A 24,398-nucleotide genomic window follows, 5' to 3' on the forward strand; every position below is an offset into this window, starting at 1 on the left:
TCTTCTCAAGCCTAGCCATATAAGGGGATCCCTATCTCTCTTTTTTATCTTTATGTTTACATCTTTCATTAAGGACACTACTATCTTTTTTTGATTGGGTGAGGTCACCTTAGTAGCTAGCCATTTGAATATAGTTATTTAGTCCTTTAGTTATAGTGACTCCTACTATAGTTAGTTTGAGATGTTTTGATATTTTCATGTGAGTTGTAATTATAACTTCTTTATTTTGATTGGTTATATAAAGGCTGTTTTGGAAATTGGTCTTCCTCTTAATTGTTATGAATGTTGATTAGTGTTAACTTGTACATTTAAGTGTCGGTTTTGATCAACATCAATGAATAGAATAGTGCTCTTGATTAACGACATATTTGTGTGAGACCAACAAGGTAATATGAGTTGCATAATTCTTGTGTGAATGCTTGGCATCTCGTTGTAACTATTTAAATAACAATTTTGAATCATACAATGATCGTTGCACGTGTGCTTAATTTTTAGAATTATGTTTGATGATCATGTTGGAATGCCATGTGTGTTGAGGCTTATTTGAAAAATATGCACGAGGATACCTAGAACTTTCCCTATTGGTCCAATTGATTGGCATTGGTTAATGAAAGAAACGATCGTAGGCATAAATTATTTAGAGTCAACCTAATTGTTATACCTTTTTTGTGACCTCTTTGTGAGAATGTGAATCTAGTTTGGCACCATTTGAGCCTACCCTTTTCTTTGGATGAAAAATGAACTCAAATGTTTAAACCAGTTGTTTAGATCACTAATTTTCTGCCCACCTATAACCTTCTTGAAGCATTATTTTGTCTGAATAGAAAAATTAGGACAAAAGCCTACATTGGGCGTGTGGTAAGAATGAGAAAAGAAATCGGATAAGATGCTCGTGAAAGTCATTCTTTGAAATATGTGGTTAACAATATGGAACCCTTCCAGATAAAAAAGATAGAAAAGAAAATAAAAAAGAGAAACCAAATGAATAAAATGTATTAGTAGTTCTTTGTTGTGGAAACAAAAAGGGTGTCCATTGAGCTTTTTTTTAAAATGTTAAATAGCCCAGTTTGGCCAATTATTATAATAAAAAAAATACATAGGTCTTGGCCCAAAAGTGTCTCTTACCCGAGAATAATGTCCAAAAGATATATAAAAAACAAAAACAAAGAAATCTAAGAAGAATCTTGTAACAGAAAAAAGAATCTAGGGCCAAAGCCAAAATTAATAGGTAATTGCTCATCTTCTCCGGCCAGCTTCTGGCAAAATATCATTCCCCACATCTCCCTCAACTTCATGAACAAACTAAACTCATCAAAATTGCCCATGTTCAGATTGATATAACCTTTTCATCAAAAAATCACACTGACGACATTATTTAATCTAATGAAGACTTCTTCAGCTTGTGTGGTGAGGATATAAGTTGTAGTAGAAGAAATATATGGGAAAGAACACTTCCAAGGGCTAGGAACTCTGACTTGAGCTCACAACTGTGTTAATCATCCAAAGTTTATCCGAGCTGAAATAACTCAAATTAAGCTACCCTCATTTTTCAAACGAACATAGTTTCATTTGATTCAACTCCATAAAATCATCATCTCAACAGGTTGAACTCCAAAGGAGTTGATACTACTTCTAAAGACAACATTTTGCGGGATTTGTTACAAAGTCAACTAAATAGGTAACATGATACCTTCACTTGAAATTGATTGCAGACGTACTTGCCAATAATCTAATTTCCACTTTCTCCTTTAATTTTAAAGTGCTTATTATGTGTTCTCATTATCAGTAAATTGGGGATACTTTCTTTTTCTAATTGAACAATTTCTCTAGCTTTCTGTGGAATCTCTTGTATGTTATGAAACTGTTGCCTGATTGTACCTGCAAAATAACAACATAGTTAGTAAAAAATATCTGTGAGGGAGTTCTCTCATCTAAATTTGTGCATCACCTCCACCTCCTTATTTTGCATTGGATCTTTAATGTATCTAACATCTCGTGCAATCAACCATGAAATCTCCCAAATTCCATTAATCACCTTCTGAGCTATCTATGAGTCTGTTTCTATGATGAGTGGAACTAGACCATTGTGTAAGTAATAATCTAATCCTATACTAATATTCTTCACTTTAGTTTCTATAACACTAGCATTCTCTAACATTCTGGACTCTATACAGATGAAATCCTCCTCTTCATTTCTTACACAATAGGTCATAGATCCCATCCAGTAGCCATCAGTATTGCATTTATAACTTTCCCTAAGAGGATGAATCCATGTAACTACTTTGTAGCTAATCAAAGGTGAATAACCTTCTAGTTCCTCGAAAATAAGAGGCCAAGTCTTTGGTAACTCTTTAAGCCAAGGATATCTACTCTTGGCAAACCAATATATGTTCCTTTGAATCTCCACAATCATTGACAACCTACTAATTTTACCCCACACTTAATCACATTTCTTCTTTTCCTTATTTTCCATATAATAAATGCAGGAAATGCTTTATAAATAGCCTTAAGCTTAGTACAACCATCAACATTCCACTATTTCTCTAAAATTTGTCCAATTTGCACCACTGAGAATTGAATACTAGTAACTTCTTGAAAAACCTTTCAAACATAAATAGAGTAAGCACAATGAATAAACAGATGCATAAAAGATTCTTGTTCATTAAGGCTACAACAACAGCACACCACAAAATCAGTAAAATCCCTTCTTATCAACACCTTCCTTATTAGAATTCTTTTATACCACATTCTCCACATTAGGAAAGATACCTTAAAAGGTTTTCCATTTTCCCAAAAATTAGAGATATTAGCTATTGGTTCTTTTCTCACCCTGCACAACTTCCAAGTTGATTCAACGTTAAATATATCAGTTCCACAAGGCATCTACAAGGGTCGATCTCTCCCTTATGACATCTTCAACTCTCCCAGCACATTTTGAATATGATTATAAATTTCCTCATCTAAGGAAATAGATAACAAATCAATGTTCCACCCTTCTTCATTAAACAACTGATGTACTGATTTCACTTGACCATGCTCATGAGAAATTGGTAGATAGTAGTGAAGAGCACCAAATTGTGTCCAATTGTCAAACCAAACACTGGCATGATCTTCTTTTGGTTTCCACTAAATTTCTTGATCAAAATGATCTCTACCATGAAGCATAGCCTTCCAGACATGAGATCCTCCCTTCCATTCTACTACTTGAGGTATATGCCTCTTACAATACTTGTTCCACATGCAATTAGCCCATAGAGAATTAGTAATTCTAAACTTCCACCAAAAATTAGCAAAAAGAGCCTTAGAAACATCAAAGAGAGATCTAAATGCCAATGCTCCCTCACTTTTAGGAACACAAATATCCTCCCATGCTATCCAATAATTGGCCCTCCCCTCCTCCTTGAAATTACATTGAAATTTAGCAAAAAGCCTATGAATATAATAAATAACACATTTAGGAGGGTTAATAGTAGATAAAATGTAAATTGGAATGATTGTAAAACATGATTAAATAAATACAACTTTTCCCCCAAATGATAGAGTCTTCCCCTTCAAAAGTTGTAGCTTGTTCTGAATCTTCTTTATCAATTTTGAAAAATGCACCTTTTTTTCTTAGCATGAACAATAAGGAAACCCATATACATTAAAGGAAATCTTCCTTTGGAGCAACCTATTACTTCTTCTACCACCTGTACAAAAGTATATGCTGCTTTGCTGTATGTGTAAAAAGAACTCTCGTCCTTATTAGCCAGTTGTCCAAATTTTTTCTCATACATTATCAATCTGTCCATAATCAATTGTAAAGTTCTTTTATCACCTGTTTCAAAGATAATAGTATCATCACCATAAGCCAGATGATTTGAAGGCTCACTCTACTTAGGCAATCTATAACTCTAAAAGGTGTATTTATCAAATAGCTTGTTCAATGCTTGTAATAGAACCTCAAAAGTCATGTTAAAAAGAGAAGGACGTAGAGGGTCTCCTGTTTTTACACCTCTAGTAGAATGGAAGAAGACATGACCTTGACCAATAATTAGTACTGAGTACCAATTATTAGCAATAATAATCCAAATCTTGTTAACTACATTAGATAAAAACAAAATATTTTCAAGACCATAATAAGAAACTTCCAGTCTACTCTATTATAAGCCTTGTCCATAATCAGCTTAATAACCACATTATCAGATTTTCCCTTGAACCTAATGTCAGAAATAATTTCTTGAGCAAATAAAATATTTTTAGAGATATTCCTGCCCTTTACAAAACCAAATTGGTTGTGAGCAATACGTTTAGGCAGAAAACCTTCTAATTTAGCATGAATAAGCCTAGAACTGACTTTATTAAGAAAGTTACTCATACTAGTAGGTCTAAGGTCTGAGGTCTTAACCACATCCTCTTTAGGAATTAAAACAAGATTAGTATGATTAATGGACTTTGGAAATATAGCACCCTGAAAAAAAGCATGAATATCTTTGATAATATCAGATCCTACTGTATCCCAGCATGTCCGATATAAACATCTAGTAAAGCGATCCGAATGATAAGAGCTCACATGGTTAAGCTCAAACACCACCTTTTTTATCTCCGTTGCATCAGAAATAGCATTGAGCATGTCATTATCTTCTAATAAATCTTAGGTAATAGAGGCTGTAACATGGAGAATTCATTAGAAGTTGAACCACCAGAAAATTACTTTTGAAAAAAGAAGACCCCTTCTGCTACAACCTCAACATCAGTTTCTACTCATGAGCTATTAGCCTTCTAAATTTTCTTCAAGGACAATCTCTTAGTTCTACCTTTAACAAGGCAATGAAAAAACTTTGTGTTCCTATCACCTTCCTCAAACCATTGAGCACTAGCTATTTGTCTCCAAAAATCCTCCTTATAATAAAGGTAAAGTTTTAACTCTCCATGAGCTTGTTGTAGAATAGATCTATTAGTAGGAGAGGGATCTTCCTGAAATAAATGTTCCTTGATTTTCATAATCTCTTCCCTGATTAGAGTTGCTTGAATATATCTCCAAATTTCTTTTTGCTCAAATTAGTCAAAGCTACTTTAGTTCTCTTCTTCTTTTACTTCAAATGAATAAATATGCCTCCATTATTATCTGCAACCAAATTTTGTAACACCACCTCCTTAAAATACTCCCTCTTAATCCAGAACATCAAAAAAAGGGGGCATGGTCTGAACCAATTCTAGGCAGGTGTTGTAACTCAGTACAAGTAAAGTCCTCATATTAGTGGGGATAGACACAAGAATCAATACGAAAAAAAAATCCTCATATTAGTGGGCATAGACAGGCAAACCGGAAATTTTTCTTAATCTCCTAAAATAACATTGAAGTCTCCCACTAGCCAAGGCATTGAAAAATTATGAGTTAAGGAATAGAGATCATTCCATAGACTTAATGTATCGATAGCTCAATAATTAGCATGCACCGCAATGGACATTATCTGATTTCCATCCTCGAGAGTGAATTGTATAGTCAATTGATGATCAGTATCTGAGATTACCCCTACTTGTTTCCCATAAGTAACAAAGATCTAGATCTGTCCAATTAAATTGTAGTTAACATAATGTATTCCTAATATTCTTTTGTATTTTTGAATCTTACTCGAATTTTGAAATTGTTCAATCAGAGCTATCATTATAAATTTATGATGTCTATGCAATATTTGGACTCTATGAAAAGCTTATTGTGTATTCAAAAACCATATATTCTAAAATAAAGATTTAAAACTCACCTAGGAATTGATTTGACCACCCTTTTTTACTTTAATTCTTGTAGGTAAGGTATTTCTACTCTCTCCTTTAGTCTTGCCTTTCATGATTTTTGCTAACACCTTATGGAACATATGTCCTACTTTATCGATCTTCAATAGATTAGACTCATTATCATTTTCATCTTTCTCAACCACCTCATATTTATCATATGTATCCACCATATATGAGGACCTGCTTGCTTTGATTATATTTGCAGGGTTATGTTGAGGCTCTTTATGTCACACTAAGTCATGCAAAGTCTTCATTGGCATAGAGGTTCCACCAACCACAAGTATAACTGAATCATCTATTTCTTTTTTCCCATTTACCTGTAATTCATGATTTTGAGGTATATGAACAGGTGGAAATTTGCCTTCTACTACTTAAAGTTGTTCCTCATATCTGGCATTCTCTAATTAACTCATCAATAATAGCTCTTTCTGAAGCTTCTTTTATCAGTGGGTGTAATAGCAATTGACTTTCCACCATTTTATTGAATAAGATTACTCTTGTTTATTTCCCCCAACTTATTTGAATATTTTGCCGCATATTTACACTGATCAGCCTCTTCTGTTTTTGCATATACCTACACATTAGCTCTACCATAGTCATCAGCTTCACTCTGCATGTTTTATTTAATTGTACTCCTCCTAGTTATTTCTTCTTGATTATTTTCTTTATCGATCTTGTTGTTATTAGTAGTGTTATCACTTTGTGTGAATGCCTTTGTAATCCAGTCCTTGATAGAACTGTATTATTGAGAAAAGGCTTCTTCATTGGATATCTCTGTTGAAGGTGCTTCCATGTTATTAGTATTCTCAAACTTTCTCATAGGAGTCATGTCAGAAACTCTATTATTCTAAGTGCCCTTATCTTATCCCTCATCGGTTAAGATTTCAAATGAATTATATATACTGACTCCTTCCCTCCCTTGTTTATGTGCTTCTTGATTTAGCCTTGATACATATTTGTTCATAGGATGCCACTTTTTAAAATTCCTTCACACTCTTATTAATAGAACCTTATCTTTTGCGTTAGATGTCTTCCTGTGTCTCGCCACATGAGTTTTTTATTCTTTCTACATAGGTTTTATGAGCTCTGGGTGAAGCACCCTACACTCATTTTCAGCATGACCCTGTCATTTGCACCTCTTATGATATCTGGGCAATATATCATATTGAATGTTTATCTTTTCCACCCTAGAAGTCTTAGTATCTTCATTAACAATTTCTAGTTCTACAAAGTTGGGTAGATCTGCCAATAGGTCGACGTATACCTTGACCCTACCATAACTAAGTCTAGTTTTGTTAATCATAGCCAAATCAAGATGTAAAAACTGTCCCACTGTTGCGGCCAGAGAGAAAATGGATTCTTTAACAAAGTACATTGGTTTTAAATCCGAAAAGAAAATACATGCAATTGCTTGGGTAGTTTCCTCCTCCACATTAAATTTACCATCATAAATTTTAGGTCTCATCATGTAAAAGTATCCATCTTTGTCTAAGTAACAACTAGGTTTAGACATAATGTTGATAAAATATTCTTCTTGATTAATCTCATAAGGATGTGTATATTCCTTATTAATACAATTTTAGAATCCGTTTTTACATTACATTGTCATAGAATTTGAACCCTCAGTTCTTCCATAGTAGGCCATCTATATGAAAACTTTCCCACTACATCATATTGAAGGTTCTCAATTTTGTTCATTCTATCTACATCTCTTTTTGTCCAAACCACTCGTGGTATCCCATTGTTGTAGCACAACTTCTTTATTGTAATGGGTTCCACAAGAGACTTGGCACTTCCTGCTACTTTGGGGAATATTAGGATATCAGCATAATGATTCCATGGTATCCCCCTTATAATCAATATTGATAGACTAACTCTTAGGCACGACAAACAAAGAATTAGGCAAAGGCTTAGAATTTGATCATTTAAGATATTGTAATGTAGGAAAAGAAATATCATACTTGAAAGAAAATACTGGACCAGAACTAGAAGGATGGCCAGCGGCTGCACTAGCCATTCTAGAGTGTATTAGTCAGAGAGATTAGGTTTAAGCATGACATATAAGAGAGCATATAAAAGTTGTTTTTTTCATCCAATGTGCTATATCAAAGATTTTGTTTACTATGAATATACCAATGATTATTTATGAATATGACAAGATTGATAGAAAAGGAAAAGAAGTGAATGTGATTCATGCTTTAAGAAGGTATAATAACTTAACGGATATCAATATACCCTTACCGTCTATCACACCCCAAACTCAAGGGGTGCAAGTGGCACCAAATACAAAACGTAGGCCTGAGCAGACCCTACTAAACCACTTGCTAAACATACATGGCAGCCACACATAGAGTCAAGAAGACAAATAAGTATATCTCGGCTTAAAAATAAGTCCTCATCTGGCAAGGCTCATGTTAACCGCCCTAGAAATAAAAAACTACTTCCAATAATTTATATAAAGCAATAAGAAAATAGCACATAAGTCATGTTGGGCCATCGAGGCCTCCATGATATCTAGAAAGAAACATAAACTCTATGCAGGCCGTCAAGGCCACCCGGATCTGTATATAATAACTAAAACATGTATACACAATATAAACAAGGCCAATAAGCTGGTAACTACTACCAACATAACAACATGGCACAATTGGCTAATAAGATGTAGCCTACAATCATACAAGGACAAAATGACTACCATCATTACTATATAACCCAACTAACTTGTCTACAAGCCTCTATGAATATAATACTTGGTGATACATGACCCCAACCTACCGAAAAACCATAAACAAAAGAAAAAAATAAACATCTTAGACTTTGGCAACCCCTGGAAGAAGGGCGTCAACAAATCAACTGGATAGGTGGCTATGCTACTCGACATATCTGTCTGGCTATTGCTCAGGACCTACAAGTATGAATGCAGTGCCCCCAGGCAATGGGGCATTAGTAAAAAGTAATATACCGAGTATATAAGGAAATTGAAAGTTGAAACTGAAGTATAAGTACTGAATGAAAAGGGTAGGACTAAAACAAAAGTACAATACCTTATCTCCCTATAACAAGGCAATATAAACACATAACAAGCAATCACCTGACTTGGCCCCTATAAGCCCAGCAAGTGGAAACAACACATAATCACTATGATAGACCACTTACATGGATCTCAATGGTAATCTGATCTAAACTTTTTGAATGTACCTGTGCCATGAATCAATGTAGATTTGAGGATTTGTGTTGCAATCCATATATGCTGCCTCTTAGGTACAACCTTCCTGACCCGTATGTATATTCTACCCGAAACATACACTAAGTTTACCCAGCCCGTAGGCTTAGTCTATCTGACTCATAGGTTTGGTAAAACAAATCAATTTGTATGCTCAACAACCCTACAATGTCTGTGTCTGCTGAGGCTAAAACAAGCTCATAGGTGGTAGATAAATGATAAAACATCATAGAAATAACAAGTAATCATAGTTGATCAAAGATAATCATGAAATACCTTTATAGGCCACTAGGCAAGGTGTAGAGTGTCGGTGATAGACATTAATCATATGGTGGAAGCCAACTCAATAGGGTAAGGCTACAAATCTTATAAGGACTATAAGTAGGCCATGACAATCTTAGGCCATCAGGATCATGCCAGAAGAGAAATAATTGGCTTAACATACCTTTCAACCTACTCCCAAAAGGTGTCTCTATGCAACTTTGCCACCCAAAGGAAATGCAAATATAAGAAAATCAACATGGCTACAAACAAGCCATAACTTTTTGATAAGGTGCTAAAGCCATACTCATGACCAACAAAGTACAAAGCATAAAATGAGTCTATTAACAACAATAATCAGCAGCTAAGTCCATTGAAGGCATTCAAATAATATCTCAAAGGAGTGACAAGCTCCCGAGGCAACTTAACTAGGCATTCTTCATGTTGTTCAACCTAACAAACATCCAATATGACCTGAATAACAATCATACCCATCCCACCAATAAATACAACACCTTAATACCATCAATGCACAATAATAAAACTCCAAATATTTAAGACAAAGGGGCCGCTCACAGCAACACAATCAAAATACCACCACGGAGCTCAAAAATTAATAGAAACGATACTAGGATATGGAATTACAATGGAGTGTTCTAAACATAAGATTACCTCAACAAAAAATTTTGAAATAATAAGCCTAATATTCTGAAACTTTGCAAAAACAACACAGGGAGCCTAAATCAATAAGAAAAGTACACCACAATAGTGAGCTCGCGACATAGACAAATTTCCGCTAACTTCTGAGTTGAAAATCTAAGCATTTAAGGAGTATTTGAAAGGTGGGTTAGGTTTTTATCTGATTTTTTCTCTGATTTCCTTGAAAAAATAAGGAAGGTGATTGTCTTTGATAAGAATAACCGACTTAGAGATAGGAGGACCAACCTAGAGGTTCTTGCCAGTGCAGACTCACGAATGCACGATATATCACCATTCTAAAATCGTATGGACAAGTTATGTTGTTCTTTGGAAACTAAACTCGTAGACCTTCGATTTCATTGGTAATGGGAATTATAATTCGTTATATATTAGGAAAAAAGTGCTGAGACATTTAACCCAAAATTTTAGAGAATTTCTTAACAACATTTTCAATAACTTTTCGGATTTTTATTTGGTATTTCCTTAACTTTGACAATTAATATATGAAATTTGTTCAATTAAAGTAACCCATAAAACATACTCTGTAATATATTTAGAATTCTTAGTTTTATTCCAAAAGTAGAAGTTAATTCTAACATTGAAATGAATGGCGTGTTACATCCTTCCCCCTTAGGGACATTCATCCTCGAATGATAATGATATTTTAAGCAATATCACTAACAACAAAATGAATCATACAGTAACATACCTCATATACCAAAATATGGGTATGCTCCTATGAAAGAACAAATAGGTAGGGATATTTAGACTTCATTTCCTCCTCATCTTCACATATTAGCTCTTTAATATTACGGCTCTGCCACAACACTTTCACAGAAGCTATATTCTTATTCCATAATCTTCTTATTTGGAAACCAACTAAGGAAATAGGGACTTCTTCGTAAGAAAGATCCTCTGAAATCTAAATATTTATTGTGGGAAGTATACATATTAGATCCAAATACACTTTCGTAGCATAGAAACATGAAATAATGGTGTATTGTCATTAACTCTAGAGGTAACTCTAGTTCATAGGCAACTTGACCTATCTCTCGCAAGATGCAATAAGGTCCAATGTACCCAGGGCTTAATTTTTCCTTTTTGCCAAATCTCATAACACCTTTCATTGGAGAAACTTTCATATGACCCAATCATCAATATCAAACTCCAAGTCTTACTGCCTAACATTAGCATATGATTTTTGATTGCTCTGAGCTATCAATAACCGTTCTCTAATTAACTTAACTCTAATTATAGATACAAGTATAGTCCAAATAATCCCGATTCTCCAACATTGAACCAATCAAGAGGGGATCAACATTTTCTTTCATATAAAGTCTCATACAGTGCCATACCAATTCTAGAATGATAGCTATTATTATATGCAAATTCGATAAGTGGCAAGTGATCATCCTAATTTCCTTTGAAATCTAGCACACACGCCCATAATATATCCTCGAGCGTCTGAATAGTGCGTTCAACTTGATCATATATCTGGGGATTAAATTTTGTACTAAGGTTTACCTGCATCCCCAGAGCGTTTTGGAAAGATTTCCAAAAGTGTTCTGTAAATTGTACGTCTCCCATATGAAATAATATATATAGGGACACCATGTAACCTAAAAACCTCTCGAATATATAGCCCTATAAAATCTTCAACTGAAAATGTGGTCTTGATTGGAAAGAAATGGGCTGATTTTTTAAGTCGGTCAATAATCAACCAAATAAAATAAAACTTATGTTGCGAGCGAGGCAAACCTATAAAAAATTCCATATTTACAACCTCCCACTTCCATAATGGAATAGGTATCTCTTGAGTCAGTCCACTAGGTTTCTAGTACTCGACCTTCACCTGCTGACAATTAGGACATTTTCTATGAATCTTCATCCCAAACCACAAGTAAATTTCTTTAATATTGTGATACATATTTGTATAACCTGGGTGAATAAAATATCGAGAATAGTGTGCTTCCTCCATAATCTGCTATTGAATTCCTGCAACATCTAGAACATACAATCGATGTTCATATCTGAGGATTCCGTCTTCTGCTATATTAAAGGTTAAAGACTCCTACTACTGAGCCTTTCCCCTGAGCTTCTCAAAGATGGGATCTTCATGGTTATTTCCTGAATTGTGACCTCATCATTAGAATCTAATAATCTAACACCCAAGTTAGCTAGAGGATGAGTCTCTCAGTCTATCTCCCACTTCTCTACTATCAAATATGCTAAACTGCCTATAGATTTAAGCCTTAAGGCATGTGTTGCTACATTCGACTTTCCTGGATACTAAATGATGTCTACGTCATAATTCTTTAACAACTTGAGCTATCAATATTGTCATAGATTCAACTCCTTTTGCCTGAATATGTACTGGAGGCTTTTATGATCTGTATAGATATCAACATACATGCAATATAAGTAATGCCTCTAGATCTTCAAGGAATGAATAACTATGGCCAACTTGAAATCATGGGTCAAGTAGTTTTTCTCATGCTTCTTTAGCTGCTTAGAAGCATAAGCAATTACCTTACCGTGTTGCATCAGAACACAACCCAATCCGATGCCTGAAGAATCATAATACACCGCAAGGTAAAAACTGGGCTGAAGTCAATCTATCTTTCAGCTCTACTCACATGTTGTGTCCAATGAAGTTAGTTGCTTTCTGAGTTAGCGTAGTCAAAGGTGTTGAGAGTGAAAAGAACCCCTCTACAAACCTCTTATAATAGCATGCTAACACCTAGAAAGCTATGAACTTCTGTTGGGGTCGTGGGTTTAGGTTATGTCTTCATAGCCTCAATCTTCTACATGTCAACTTGTATTTTAGCATATGATACAATATGGACCAAAAAGGCCACAGAATGCAACCAGAGCTCACTTTTTGAGAGTTTAGCACACAATTTCTAAGCTCGAAGTCCCTAAAGCACTTCTCAAAGATGGTCTCTATCTCTAACTCAAATCGCAAATATACGAGAATATTATCAGTAAACACAATCACAAACAAATCTAAGAATGGCCTAAATGAGTTGTTAATTAGGGACATAAATATCTCTTGGGCTATACAGGAGACTTCACAAGAAACTCAAAATGACCATATTTGATCATGAAGGTTTTCTTTCAAATATCTTCTCCTAAACCCGCAACTGATGGTACCCTAAACGTAAATCAATCTATGAGAAACATCAGGAACTTGTAGCTAGTCAAAAAAGTCATCAATCCTTAGAAGTGTGTATTTATTCTTTATAGTAACCTTATTGAGTTATCGATAGTATATACACATGCGCAATGAACTATATTTCTTTTGTATAAATAATACTAGTATACCTTACGATGATACATTATTGATGATAAAAACCTTATCTAGCAAATCATTTATTTGCTTCTTCAATTACTTTAATTCTACTGATGCCATTTTATAAGAAGAAATTGATATCGGCTAGACCTTTTGAAATGTATCAATAGAAGAATTAATCTCTTGAATTTATTTACCATTGGAGCTGATTATATGTTCCGTGATTCTATGTCAACATCCTGAACCCTAATTGATAAATGCAGCTTTTAGCAATAAATTACCTCGCCCAAATATATGAAATAAATATACCCTTTGGTGTTGCTGTGTTACCCTTCCCTTCTCAAACTACCTCTCATGGACAGTGGAATCTAACAATCTTTTCTCCACAGTTGACATTGGCGTAAAAAGATGCTAACCAATCCATGCACATAATAATATAAAAGTTTAACATCTCTAGGTCTATAGGGTCTTTAGAGTTTGATGACCAACAATCTCTAATATACAACCTCAATAAACCTTCTTGCAATAATAGAGTCACAGACTAGGGTAGATATAACAAAAGGCCTTTGTAATGACTCTGGCACTATGGATAACTTCCTAACAATAAATGGAGTAACGTACGATAATGTGGATCCTAGATCTAAAAAGGCATAAATAGAGTGAGAACAAATGGTTAGCATATTGTTCACAATATTTGGGGAACACTCTGAGTCCAGTGACCCATCAATGCATAAGTAAGATTGTAGCCACTACCAGAACTACATGGTCCCCCTTTTGGTTCGACCCCTCTCTCTACAGAACATACTGAAGTAGATGACCCTACCGTTGAACCTGCCCACTATACTAAACCCTACTGGTCTCTAAATTGACAATATCTCTATATATGACTCTCTTGGACAAAAAAATAACATGCCCTACAGTTCTTGCAACAACTCCAAAAATATGATCTATCACAGGTATCATAATGTGGTATAATTATTCTATACTACTCTAGGCTATCATATTATTGCAAGTTCGATGTCTGCGAACTCTTCCTTGGGCCTGATAGTCCCGGATGATCATATCTACTTCTTTGGCACTACATAGTAGAGGCATAGGTAGCCTACTAGAATAAATGGGTCTTGGACCCCATGAAAATCTCTCTGAAGGTTGGTAGATCTGGACCGCCGCTATTTCCACCTCTCAACTCGATCTTCTCTAATTTGTTGATGTCTGAACTCCTTTCAATTCTGAGAAACTGTCTGTATATGGGAGATATGAATATCTTTATTCAGTTCTATTATGGTACATGCCTCAACATACTCTAGATCCAACCCCACTATTAGTCTGCATATCCTAGCTTCCATTATATCTACAATCATTGGTGCATACCTAGCTAAGGAATCAAATTGCAGCCCATAATATCTAACACTCATACTATGCTGGCGAAGGTTTAAAAACTGATAAACTCGAGCATCTCAAATCTCTCTACATAGATATTAATCTAAAAAGGCCTTTGTGAAGCGATCCCAAGTGGTTGGGGGTCCATTGGCCTTTGTGGACCACTCCCAACCCTCATACCATAGAGATGCTATTTCTCTAAGCTTGAATGTTGCTAAGTCAACAGAATCTGTAGATGAAGCTTCTATAACCTTAAAAATACTATGCAGCTAGTGAATAAAGTCTGAAGGTCCTCTCTATGGTCAATCCTTGTATACTGGAGGTGACTCAAAGGAGGGAACTCTTGAACCCTCAAACTTTCAGGCCCTTTAGAAAGTCCGGCTACATCTTTCCCCATTGGTTGGTGCTGCATAGTTGTTAACTGAGCCAACATATAAACTTCACTATTGAATTCTTGATTTGTAGGAATAGGAAAAGTTGGAGTTTCTACTAGAAGTCCTGTAGACCCTAGGCCTCCTGATTTGAATATGGTGCTAAGGAGGGATGTAGAGATGTTTTTCACACTCCCTATGACTAAACTGCCCTAGTGGGTGGTACCCTTCTCGTACCCTTACCTGCAGGTGCATATGACCTACGGCCTACTATTGTCTAACAAGTCACTGGTATTTTTTCCTCTATACAAGGATAATAACAAAAATAAGTCAAAACTAAACCCTTATGACTAACCTGTATAGCATGAGTTGAGTAGAAAGAAGGTAACATATAACTTGCTAAAGACGCATGGCAGCCACACACAAAGTCAAGAAAAAAAAAGTATATCTCGACTTAACAATAAGTCCTCGGTAGGAAAGGCCCTTGTTAACCCCTCAAGACAGAAAAAACTACATCTAATAATTCATAAAAAGAAATAAATAGGTAACATATAAGTCCTATTTGGGTCATTGAGGCCGCCATGATATCTAGAAAAAACCATAAATGCTATATTAGCCGTCAAGGCCACCATGATCTCTATATAATAATGAAAACATGTATAAATGATATAAACTAGACAAACAAGCTTCAAATTTCTACCAATATAACAACACGGCAAAATTGGCTAACAAGATGTCCCTAAAAAATATACAAGGCAAAAAATACCCCCATCATTGCTATACAACCCAACGAACTAGTTTTCAAGCCTCTATAAGTATAATACTTTGTGGGAAAGGGCTCCAACCTACCCAAAAACTATAAAAAGAAGAAAAAAACAAACCTCTGAGACTTTTTCCACCCCTAGATGAAGGGGGTCAGCCAACAATTGCATAGGTGGCTATGTTACTCAAAACGTTTGTCTGGTCGTCACTCATGACCTGCAGGCATGAATGCAACACCCTCAGGCAATTGTGCATAAGTACAAAGTAATGTACCAAGTATGTATGGAAAGTAAAAGATGAAACTGAAGTATAAGTACTAAATGAAACAGGCAGGGTTGAAACACAATTACAATACCTTATTTTCCTATAACAAGGCAATATAAACACATAACAAGAAATAACCTGACTTGGCCCCCATAAGCACTATAGGTGCAAACAATAAAGAACCAATATAAGTCCTAACGAGTGTAAACAGTCGCTAAATACCCATATTATCCCCCTTACCTAGATCCTTATAATAATCTGATCTAAACTATCTGAATGTACTTGTGTGACACTAATTAATGTAGATCTGAGGCTTTGTGGTGCAATACATATATGCTGCCCTTTAAGGACCTACCCGACCTGTAGGTACATTCTACCTGGCAAGTAGGGTTGTTCTACCCAATATATAGGCTCAGTCTACCTAGCCCGTAGTCTCAGTAAACCAAATCAATTGGTATGCTCAAGAACCCTACAATATTAGTGTCTACTGAGGCCAAAACAAGAACATAGGCGACAGTTAGACAATAAAATATCAAAACAATAACAAGTAGTCATAATTGATCAAAGTATAATAATGACATGTATTTCTAGGCCACAAGGCAAGGAGTAGAGTGTCAGTAACAGACATTAATCATATGGTGGTAGCCAATTCAATATGGTAAGGCTACAAATCATATAAGGACTATAAGTAGGCCATGATAATCTTAGGCATCGGTATCATGCCAGAAGATAAATAATTTCCATAACATACCTTTCAACAAACTCCAAAAATGTGTCTTTATGTAGCTTTGCCAACCAAAGTAAATGCAAAAATGCGAAAATCAACTCGGCTGCAAACAAGCCATAATTAATTGATAAGGAACTAATGCCACACTTGTAACCAACAAAGTAGAAAGCATAAAATGAATCTAATAACAAAATAATCAGCAACTAAGTCCATTGAAGGCATTCCAACAACATCTAGAAGGAGAGACAAGCTCCAGAGTCAACTTAACTAGGTGTTCTTCACCATTCAACCTAAGAACCATCCAATATAACCTGAATAAGAATCACACAAATCCCCCCAATACGTCCAGCACCTTAACACCATCGATACACAACATTAATACCCCAAGTAGTTAAGACAAAGGGGTTGCCCACAACCACTCTACCAAAACACCACCACGAAGCTCAAACATTAATAGAAACAAAATTAGGATATGGAATTACAAGAAGGGTTGTAAAAATAAGATTACCTTAATAAAACTATTTGAAATAATAAGCCTAATATTCTTCCCCTTTGCAGTAACAACACATGGAGCCTAAATCGACAAGAAAAGTACACCAAAATGGTAAGATCGTGATGTAGAGCAATTTATGTTAACCTTTCGAGTTGAAAATCAAAGCATCCAAGGAGTATTTTGAAAGTGGGTTAGGTTTTTCCATGAGTTTTTATCTATTTTCCATGAATAAGTAACGAAGGTGATTGTCTTTTATAAGAACAACCAACTTAGAGATAGGAGGACCCACCTAGAGGTGCCTGCTTGCGTAGTCTCACAAAAGAGCACATATCCCACTATTCTGAAGTTGTAGGGATGAGCGGTTTAGTTTGTTGGAAATTAGACTCATAGACCTTCGATTTTATACATAATGAGAATTCTAACTCTTTATATATTAGGCTAAAAGTGTTGCGAAATTTGACCCAACATTTTAGAGAATTCCTTAGAAAATTTATAATAACTTTTTTCGAATTTTATTTTGTAAATTCCTTGACTTTCACACTTAAAATATGAACTTTGTTCAATTAAAGTAACCCATAAAATATCCTCACTAATATATTAAGAAGTCTTAGTTTTATTCCAAAAGTAGAAGTTAATTCCAACATTCAAATGAACGGAGTAGTACACCATCAACCCAATTAGAAGGTTTAAAAGACCTTTTTGATATTGCATGAGCCAATTGATGTGTTGGTTGGAAACTACAAGTAAACCTATTGGTAAAATTGTGCATGTTTTTTTCTTTGGAAGTGTGAGAGTTGATTTTGATTCATTAATTATAGTCCTTGATTATCTTTTAGAGAGCATGGAATCATTCTTATTGTGAGGGTATTCGAATACTCTTATTGAGCATGAGTTTACTTTTGAAGTAAGAATTTGTGAGAATGAACTCTAATTTATACTGACATGTCATCATTTGAAGCTTTGAGTTCATAATTGAATATTCCATGTTTAGATTGAACCTTGTGTGCACCTTCAAGTTGATTCTCAATAAGTGCTGCTTTTAGACATTACTTTTGAACTGATTACCTTCTTGATTTACTCGTGGAAAAGAAAAAATTTAAATTGGGAGTTTTGAAAAGTTGGGAATTTTGACTCATTTAGGACTAGTTATTTAATAAAATATTGTCTTCTTGGCCTATACTGTGTCCATAACTGACATTAAAGTGTTAATTTGCATATATAAAAATTATAAACAAGGTAAATACACTAAATTGCAATAAGAATCCATGAAGTTGGAAAAAAAATAAAAAAGAAGATTGTTACTCACAATGGAGTACTTGGCGATTTTCCAAGTTGATCCCTCTGATCGCCTAAGCACCCTAAAATATGGGCCAACAATCAACCAATCTTTGCAAGACAAAATCCTGAAAGGCAACTTGCTGAAGTGAAAGGCTAACACAATCGATCTCTCAAAAGAATACTAAAAATTTTGCTAGGTGGAAGAGACATATGGTAAGAGAAATGACAAAAAGGCGACCTGTTGTTTTGGAAGGAGAGCGCGAGTGAGCTTGCCAAAATATCATGTGATTTCAAATCATTTTGAGAGGCAAAAGGGCAAGTAAGGGCTCCAAATCGTGACTCGCCATCATGGAATATGTTGTCCTTTGAGCTCGCAAAAAGGGCCACTTGTGTACTGAAGAGTTGAGTGAATAAAATGTGAGGATATTCTCCCTTTAGCAAGTTGCCAAATCCTTCGGCGAGAGTGACTATCATTCGTAAAATGATTCAGAAGTGATTTTCTACCATATTCTGTGGAAAGTATAAATAGTTTTGAAGAAGCAGAAATTAGCATATTTACGCTACTCTAAATTTTGGGAATAGTACCTTCCAACTCATTGTCGTTTTGAACATTGTTTTTGAGTGAAATTTGGGATTTTTGCATTTGGTACTTGAAATTGAAGTGTAATTCAGATGAAACTATTGGGATATAACTATTTAATATAATTCTCTTCAATGTTGTAATGAGTAGCTAAAACCCCTTCCTCTCATGAGGGGGCTAATGTAGTTAATCTTATTTTCGAATTTTGGTATTATGTGTTAGCTGAATACTTTCATAATTTGATATAGTTTTTTTCAATTCAAAATCTTTTCACTTATGAATTAAGGCTGCAAACTTAGTTCTACTTTTTATCTCCTTATTTGCTTGAGAGGGTTGTATGGAGTGGGTGAATTAATGAATAGTCGTTGATGCATGTCAATTGTGAATTTCTCATTCTCGTAAATTGTGCGAAGGTTTTGGTTAATTTGTGATAGCACCCATCTTTAGGTTTGAGAGTGCTTGCACGGAAAGTTGATCAGTGATCGAATGATGCTTGTCAGATGTTTTTTTTAATCTAGACTACTAATCTATGATTAACTATATTGAGTTGTAATTCTACCCTCGTACGAGCAGTGATTCTAACTACGCACCTCCCATAGAAGTTCCTCCTTTACTTATTGGAACTCCGTGATAATTTATCTTGTTGACAATAGACTACTAAACTCTCTTTATTGATAATTAAAATTTACCTATTTACATTATGTTACATTTTGTTTATTTTGAGTATATAAGAAGCTAGAATACTTTCATACTTCATATTTGAATTCTTTATGGGTTTGGCACCGACCATATACATTTGGTTTATACTTGCTAATGATTTCCTATACCTTAAATCATATGAGGTATACTTGAGCATTATAAAAAGTCACTCATGTTGATAACGAGCGTCTCCTTGACTGAGCATTATCCAAGCACCTAGATTGCTTGAGAGGTTGGGGGTGTTGATGACTTCGGGAATTTTTACTCATTTAGGGCTTGTAATTTAATGAATTAGTGTCTGATTTTCCTATATTGTGTACATAACTTACATTAAAGAGTTGATTTGCATATATAAAGGATTAAGGACAAGGTAAAGGTGCTACATTGCAAAAAGAAATCGAGAAGTCGGAAAAATGGTGAAAAAGATGGTTGTTACTTGCCAAAGAGTACTTGGCGATTCGTCAATTTGATCACTCTAATCTCCCAAGCACCCTAAAATATGACCCGCCGACTTGGAAGCTGAGCTTGACTGATCTCTCCAAAATTTCCAACGAATTTTGAGAATTTTAATAGGCTAAAAGAAGAGTAAGAGCTCCCAATGACGACTCACCAACATGGAATGCGGGGTCGTTCGAGTTCGCAATAATGTCAACCTGAGTATTAAGGAGTTGAGCTACTGAAATGTGTGAGATCCTCCCTTTGGCTACAATCCAAACCCTTCGGCGAGCGTGACTAATGTCTTCAAAGTGATTCAAACATGTAATTTCTTACATATTGTGGGGAAGGTATACAAATATCCAAATAAAAAGAAATTGGAATATTTACACAGCTATGAATTATGAGAATAGAACCCTCCAACTCATTGGGGTTTTGAAAATTGTTTTTGAGTGGAATTTGGGATTTTTGCATTCGGTACTTGAAATTGAAGAGTAATTCAGCCGAACTAATGGGAAACAACTATTTCTGTATAATTCTCTTCAATTTTGTAATTTATACCTAAAACCCCAGATTTCTAGGGAGTTTCAATGTAGTTGAAACTTAGTTTTTAATTTGGGTTTTATGTATTAGCTTAATAATTTTTCAATTTGATTTGATTTTATTAATTCATCATATTTTTAAAAATTAATTAAGGTTGTAAACTTATCTACTTTTTATCTCCATATTTTCTTGAGAGGATTGTATGGAGTGGGAGAATTAATGAATAGCGTTGATTCATGTGAATTGTGAATTTCTAGAGAGAGAAAAAATTGTGCTAAGGTTTGGGTTAATTTTTGATAGCACCCATGATTAAGTTTGAGATATCTTCATGGAAAGTCAATTAGAGATCGAATGATGCTTGTCAAATATTCTTTTAATCTAATCTACTCAACGATAATTAACTATATTGAGTTGTACTTCTACCCTCATTCTAACTATGATTCTAACTACGCACTTCTCCTATAAGTTTCTCCTATACATGTTTAAACTTTGTGATCATTGATTTTGTTTACAGTAGACTACTAAACTCGCTATATTGATAACTGAAATTTACTGATTTATATTATGTTACATTTTCTTTATTTTGACTCTACAAGAAGTTAGAACACTTTCCCACTTTGTATTCAAAATCATTTTAATATTGTTCCTTGTTGGTTTCCACCCCAAACATATACGTTGGGTTTTTACATGCTAACAATATCCTGTACCTTGAATTATACAAAGTATACTTTAGCGTTGTCAAAAGGGCGAGTAAGAGATCCAAATGGCGACTTGCCAACTGAATGTGGGGTCCTTCTATTAAAAAAGGAAACCTTACTACCAAAGAGTTGTGCAACTGAAATGCAAGAAGAGGCTTCTTTAGAGACTCGCCTAATCCTTCGGGAAGTGAGACTAACATCGCTGAAGAGTTTCATACGTGAAATAGAAATTGGTATCATTATACTGCTCTGAATTCTCTTCAGTTATGGAATGTGTATCTAGAACCGCTGCCTTCTAGGTGGGCGGTAATGTAGTTGAATCTTAGTTTTGAATTTGGGTTTTGTGTATTAGCTCAATACTTTATTAATTTGATATGGGTTTTCTTAATTCAACATGTTTTGACTTATGAATTAAGGTTGGAAACTAAATTTTACTTTTTATCACCATATTTCCTTGAGAGGGTTGTATGGAGTGGGTGAATCACTGAATAGTCTTTGACGCATGTCTATTGTGAATTTATCTCGAAGAGAAAAAATATGCTAAGGTTTGGGTAAATGTGTGACTCATTTAAGACTAGTTGTTTAATGAAATATTGTCTTCTTGGCCTATATTGTGACCATAACTGACTTTAAAGTGTTAATTTGATGATTTAAAGGATAAAAAACAAGGTAAAGGCACTATATTGCAATAAGAGGCCATGAAGTTGGAAAAATGAGGAAAAAGAACGTTGCTACTCACAAAGGAGTACTTCGTGATTTGCCAAGTTGATTCCTATGATTTCCCAAGCACCCTAAAATATGGGCCAACAGTCAAATAATCTTGGCAAGCTAAAACCCTGAAAGGTGACTCACTGAAGTGAAAGGCAAACCCAATCGAGCTCAAAAACGAATACTGAAAATTTTGCTTAGAGGAAGAGACAAATGGTGAGAGAAATGAGAAGACGGCGACCCATTGACTTGGAAGGAGAGCGCGAGTGATTTCGCCAAAATATCATGTGATTTTAAAGCAATTTGAGAGACAAAAAGGCAAGTCTTGTCACGACCCAATTCCTTAGGTCATGATGACACATGCTATAACCCACCAGTAGGTAAGCCAACCCATCAACCCGGAACTTCAAGTAATGGGTTTGAGGGAAGAAACTATACAAGAGTGGAGAATTATAAAGATATTGAGAAAGAATAAGCGGAAGTAAACCAAAACATGATTTAAACAACTAAAGATCCCTCCCAAAATATGGAAGTCACAAGTACACAGCTGCTACAAAATAAAAGATGAGTACATGTCCCGAAAGTGGACCAAAAATATATACAACAACTACCTAGTCTCAGAAGGCAAAAGACGGGCCATCCATACTGAAGGAGACATGAATGATCCAAAAATGTAAAGTACTCACCCTAGTCTCTAAAACTGACTACAATAGGCTCGATCTATCCACGGTGGTAGTTGGAGCTCGGTCGTGCATTACGAAAGTAGATGCAGAGTATAGTATGAGTACCAAGATAACATGTAGCCAGTAGGCATCATAGGCTGAATGAGCAGGAAAGGTAAAAACAATATGAAAAAGAGGAATAGAATAGATATGAGTCAACATAAGCAACAAAAAGGGGAAAGAGTATTTCCTATGAGAACTACAGCTAACTATACCCAACTGGGCCCCCATAAGCCCAGCCGGGACACTCATGCGCAAGTTAAATAAAAACCCGAACGAACCCCTATAAGCCCACTGAGTACACATAATAGCTACAACTACCAAGGCTAGGAACCAAGGATCTGCGATGTTAGGAGCTGAAGTACTATATTATTTTCAAACCTAGAATCTCCAAGAGTCAATCGATCTAGTGGTGACTTAGGGGTCGAGGCCGGGACTGGGACCCAGATGCTCACCTGAATGCTCAAAGTGGCCAAGGTCGGGACTGGGTACCCGAATGCTTGCCATAATATATAAGTGCTGTTGAGGCTGGGACTGGGTACCCGGATGCTCACCGTAATACATCGGTATGATCGAGGCCGAGACTAGGTACCTGAATGCTCGTCATACTAGCAAGCCAGTAGAGGCCGGGGCTGAGTACCCGAATCTTCCCCGATAATTCAAAACGAAGGCCAGGACTTGGTACCCAGATGCTCATAGATAATTTATCCCATGATGCCAAACATTCTACTTCCCAACTAGAATACAACACTATCAAAAATCTTTTTCCAAATGGGTCAACTAATATTCCGCCAAAACTGGAACCAAAGCCAAAGTAAACAATCACAAAATCTAGTGTTGCCGATGCATCATAAAAGTCACGATTATACTAATTAATGGATGAGGATATTTTTAAGAGCAAGGGTAACACCTAACTAAGGACAAACTATCAGGCACTAACCCGCTATACCATTCTACGAGGATCTAAGTCCATTGGAGCGACGTCGTGGCATCTAAAGCAAGTTTACATCCTATACTAAGGCCAATATACTCCACAGTATCAACAACATGCTCATCCAACTCTCCTTATAATACTAACAAATAATGAAAAGATACACATGCTTCTTAATATCTAAAAAACCAGATAACAAGCCGAAAGCATGATTTCTAACACCTAAAATATACAATCAAACTACCCAACTCAAACTCTAACTATTTCAACATGCTTTCACACATTCCACCTCAATCTAAAGAAAGGTAAAACTGTAGCCTACTTATAGGCTAAATATGCGCGCTCCAAATCACTGTGCCGGAGCTTTTCCCTTCCGAACTACCTCAGAATGCTTCAACACTGTCAAAAACAAAACCATAACGTCAATACGGTCGTTTACACACTAATTTCATAATTTTTTGAGACAGACCAATTTTAGAGTCTAAAACGAGAATTATGAGACCCACATACAGAATTACGGATTCGACCCCCCCCCTAAAACTGTTCCAAACGTCACC

This window comes from Solanum dulcamara, chromosome 4 (genome assembly GCF_947179165.1).
Source record: "Solanum dulcamara chromosome 4, daSolDulc1.2, whole genome shotgun sequence".
Lineage (NCBI taxonomy): Eukaryota > Viridiplantae > Streptophyta > Magnoliopsida > Solanales > Solanaceae > Solanum > Solanum dulcamara.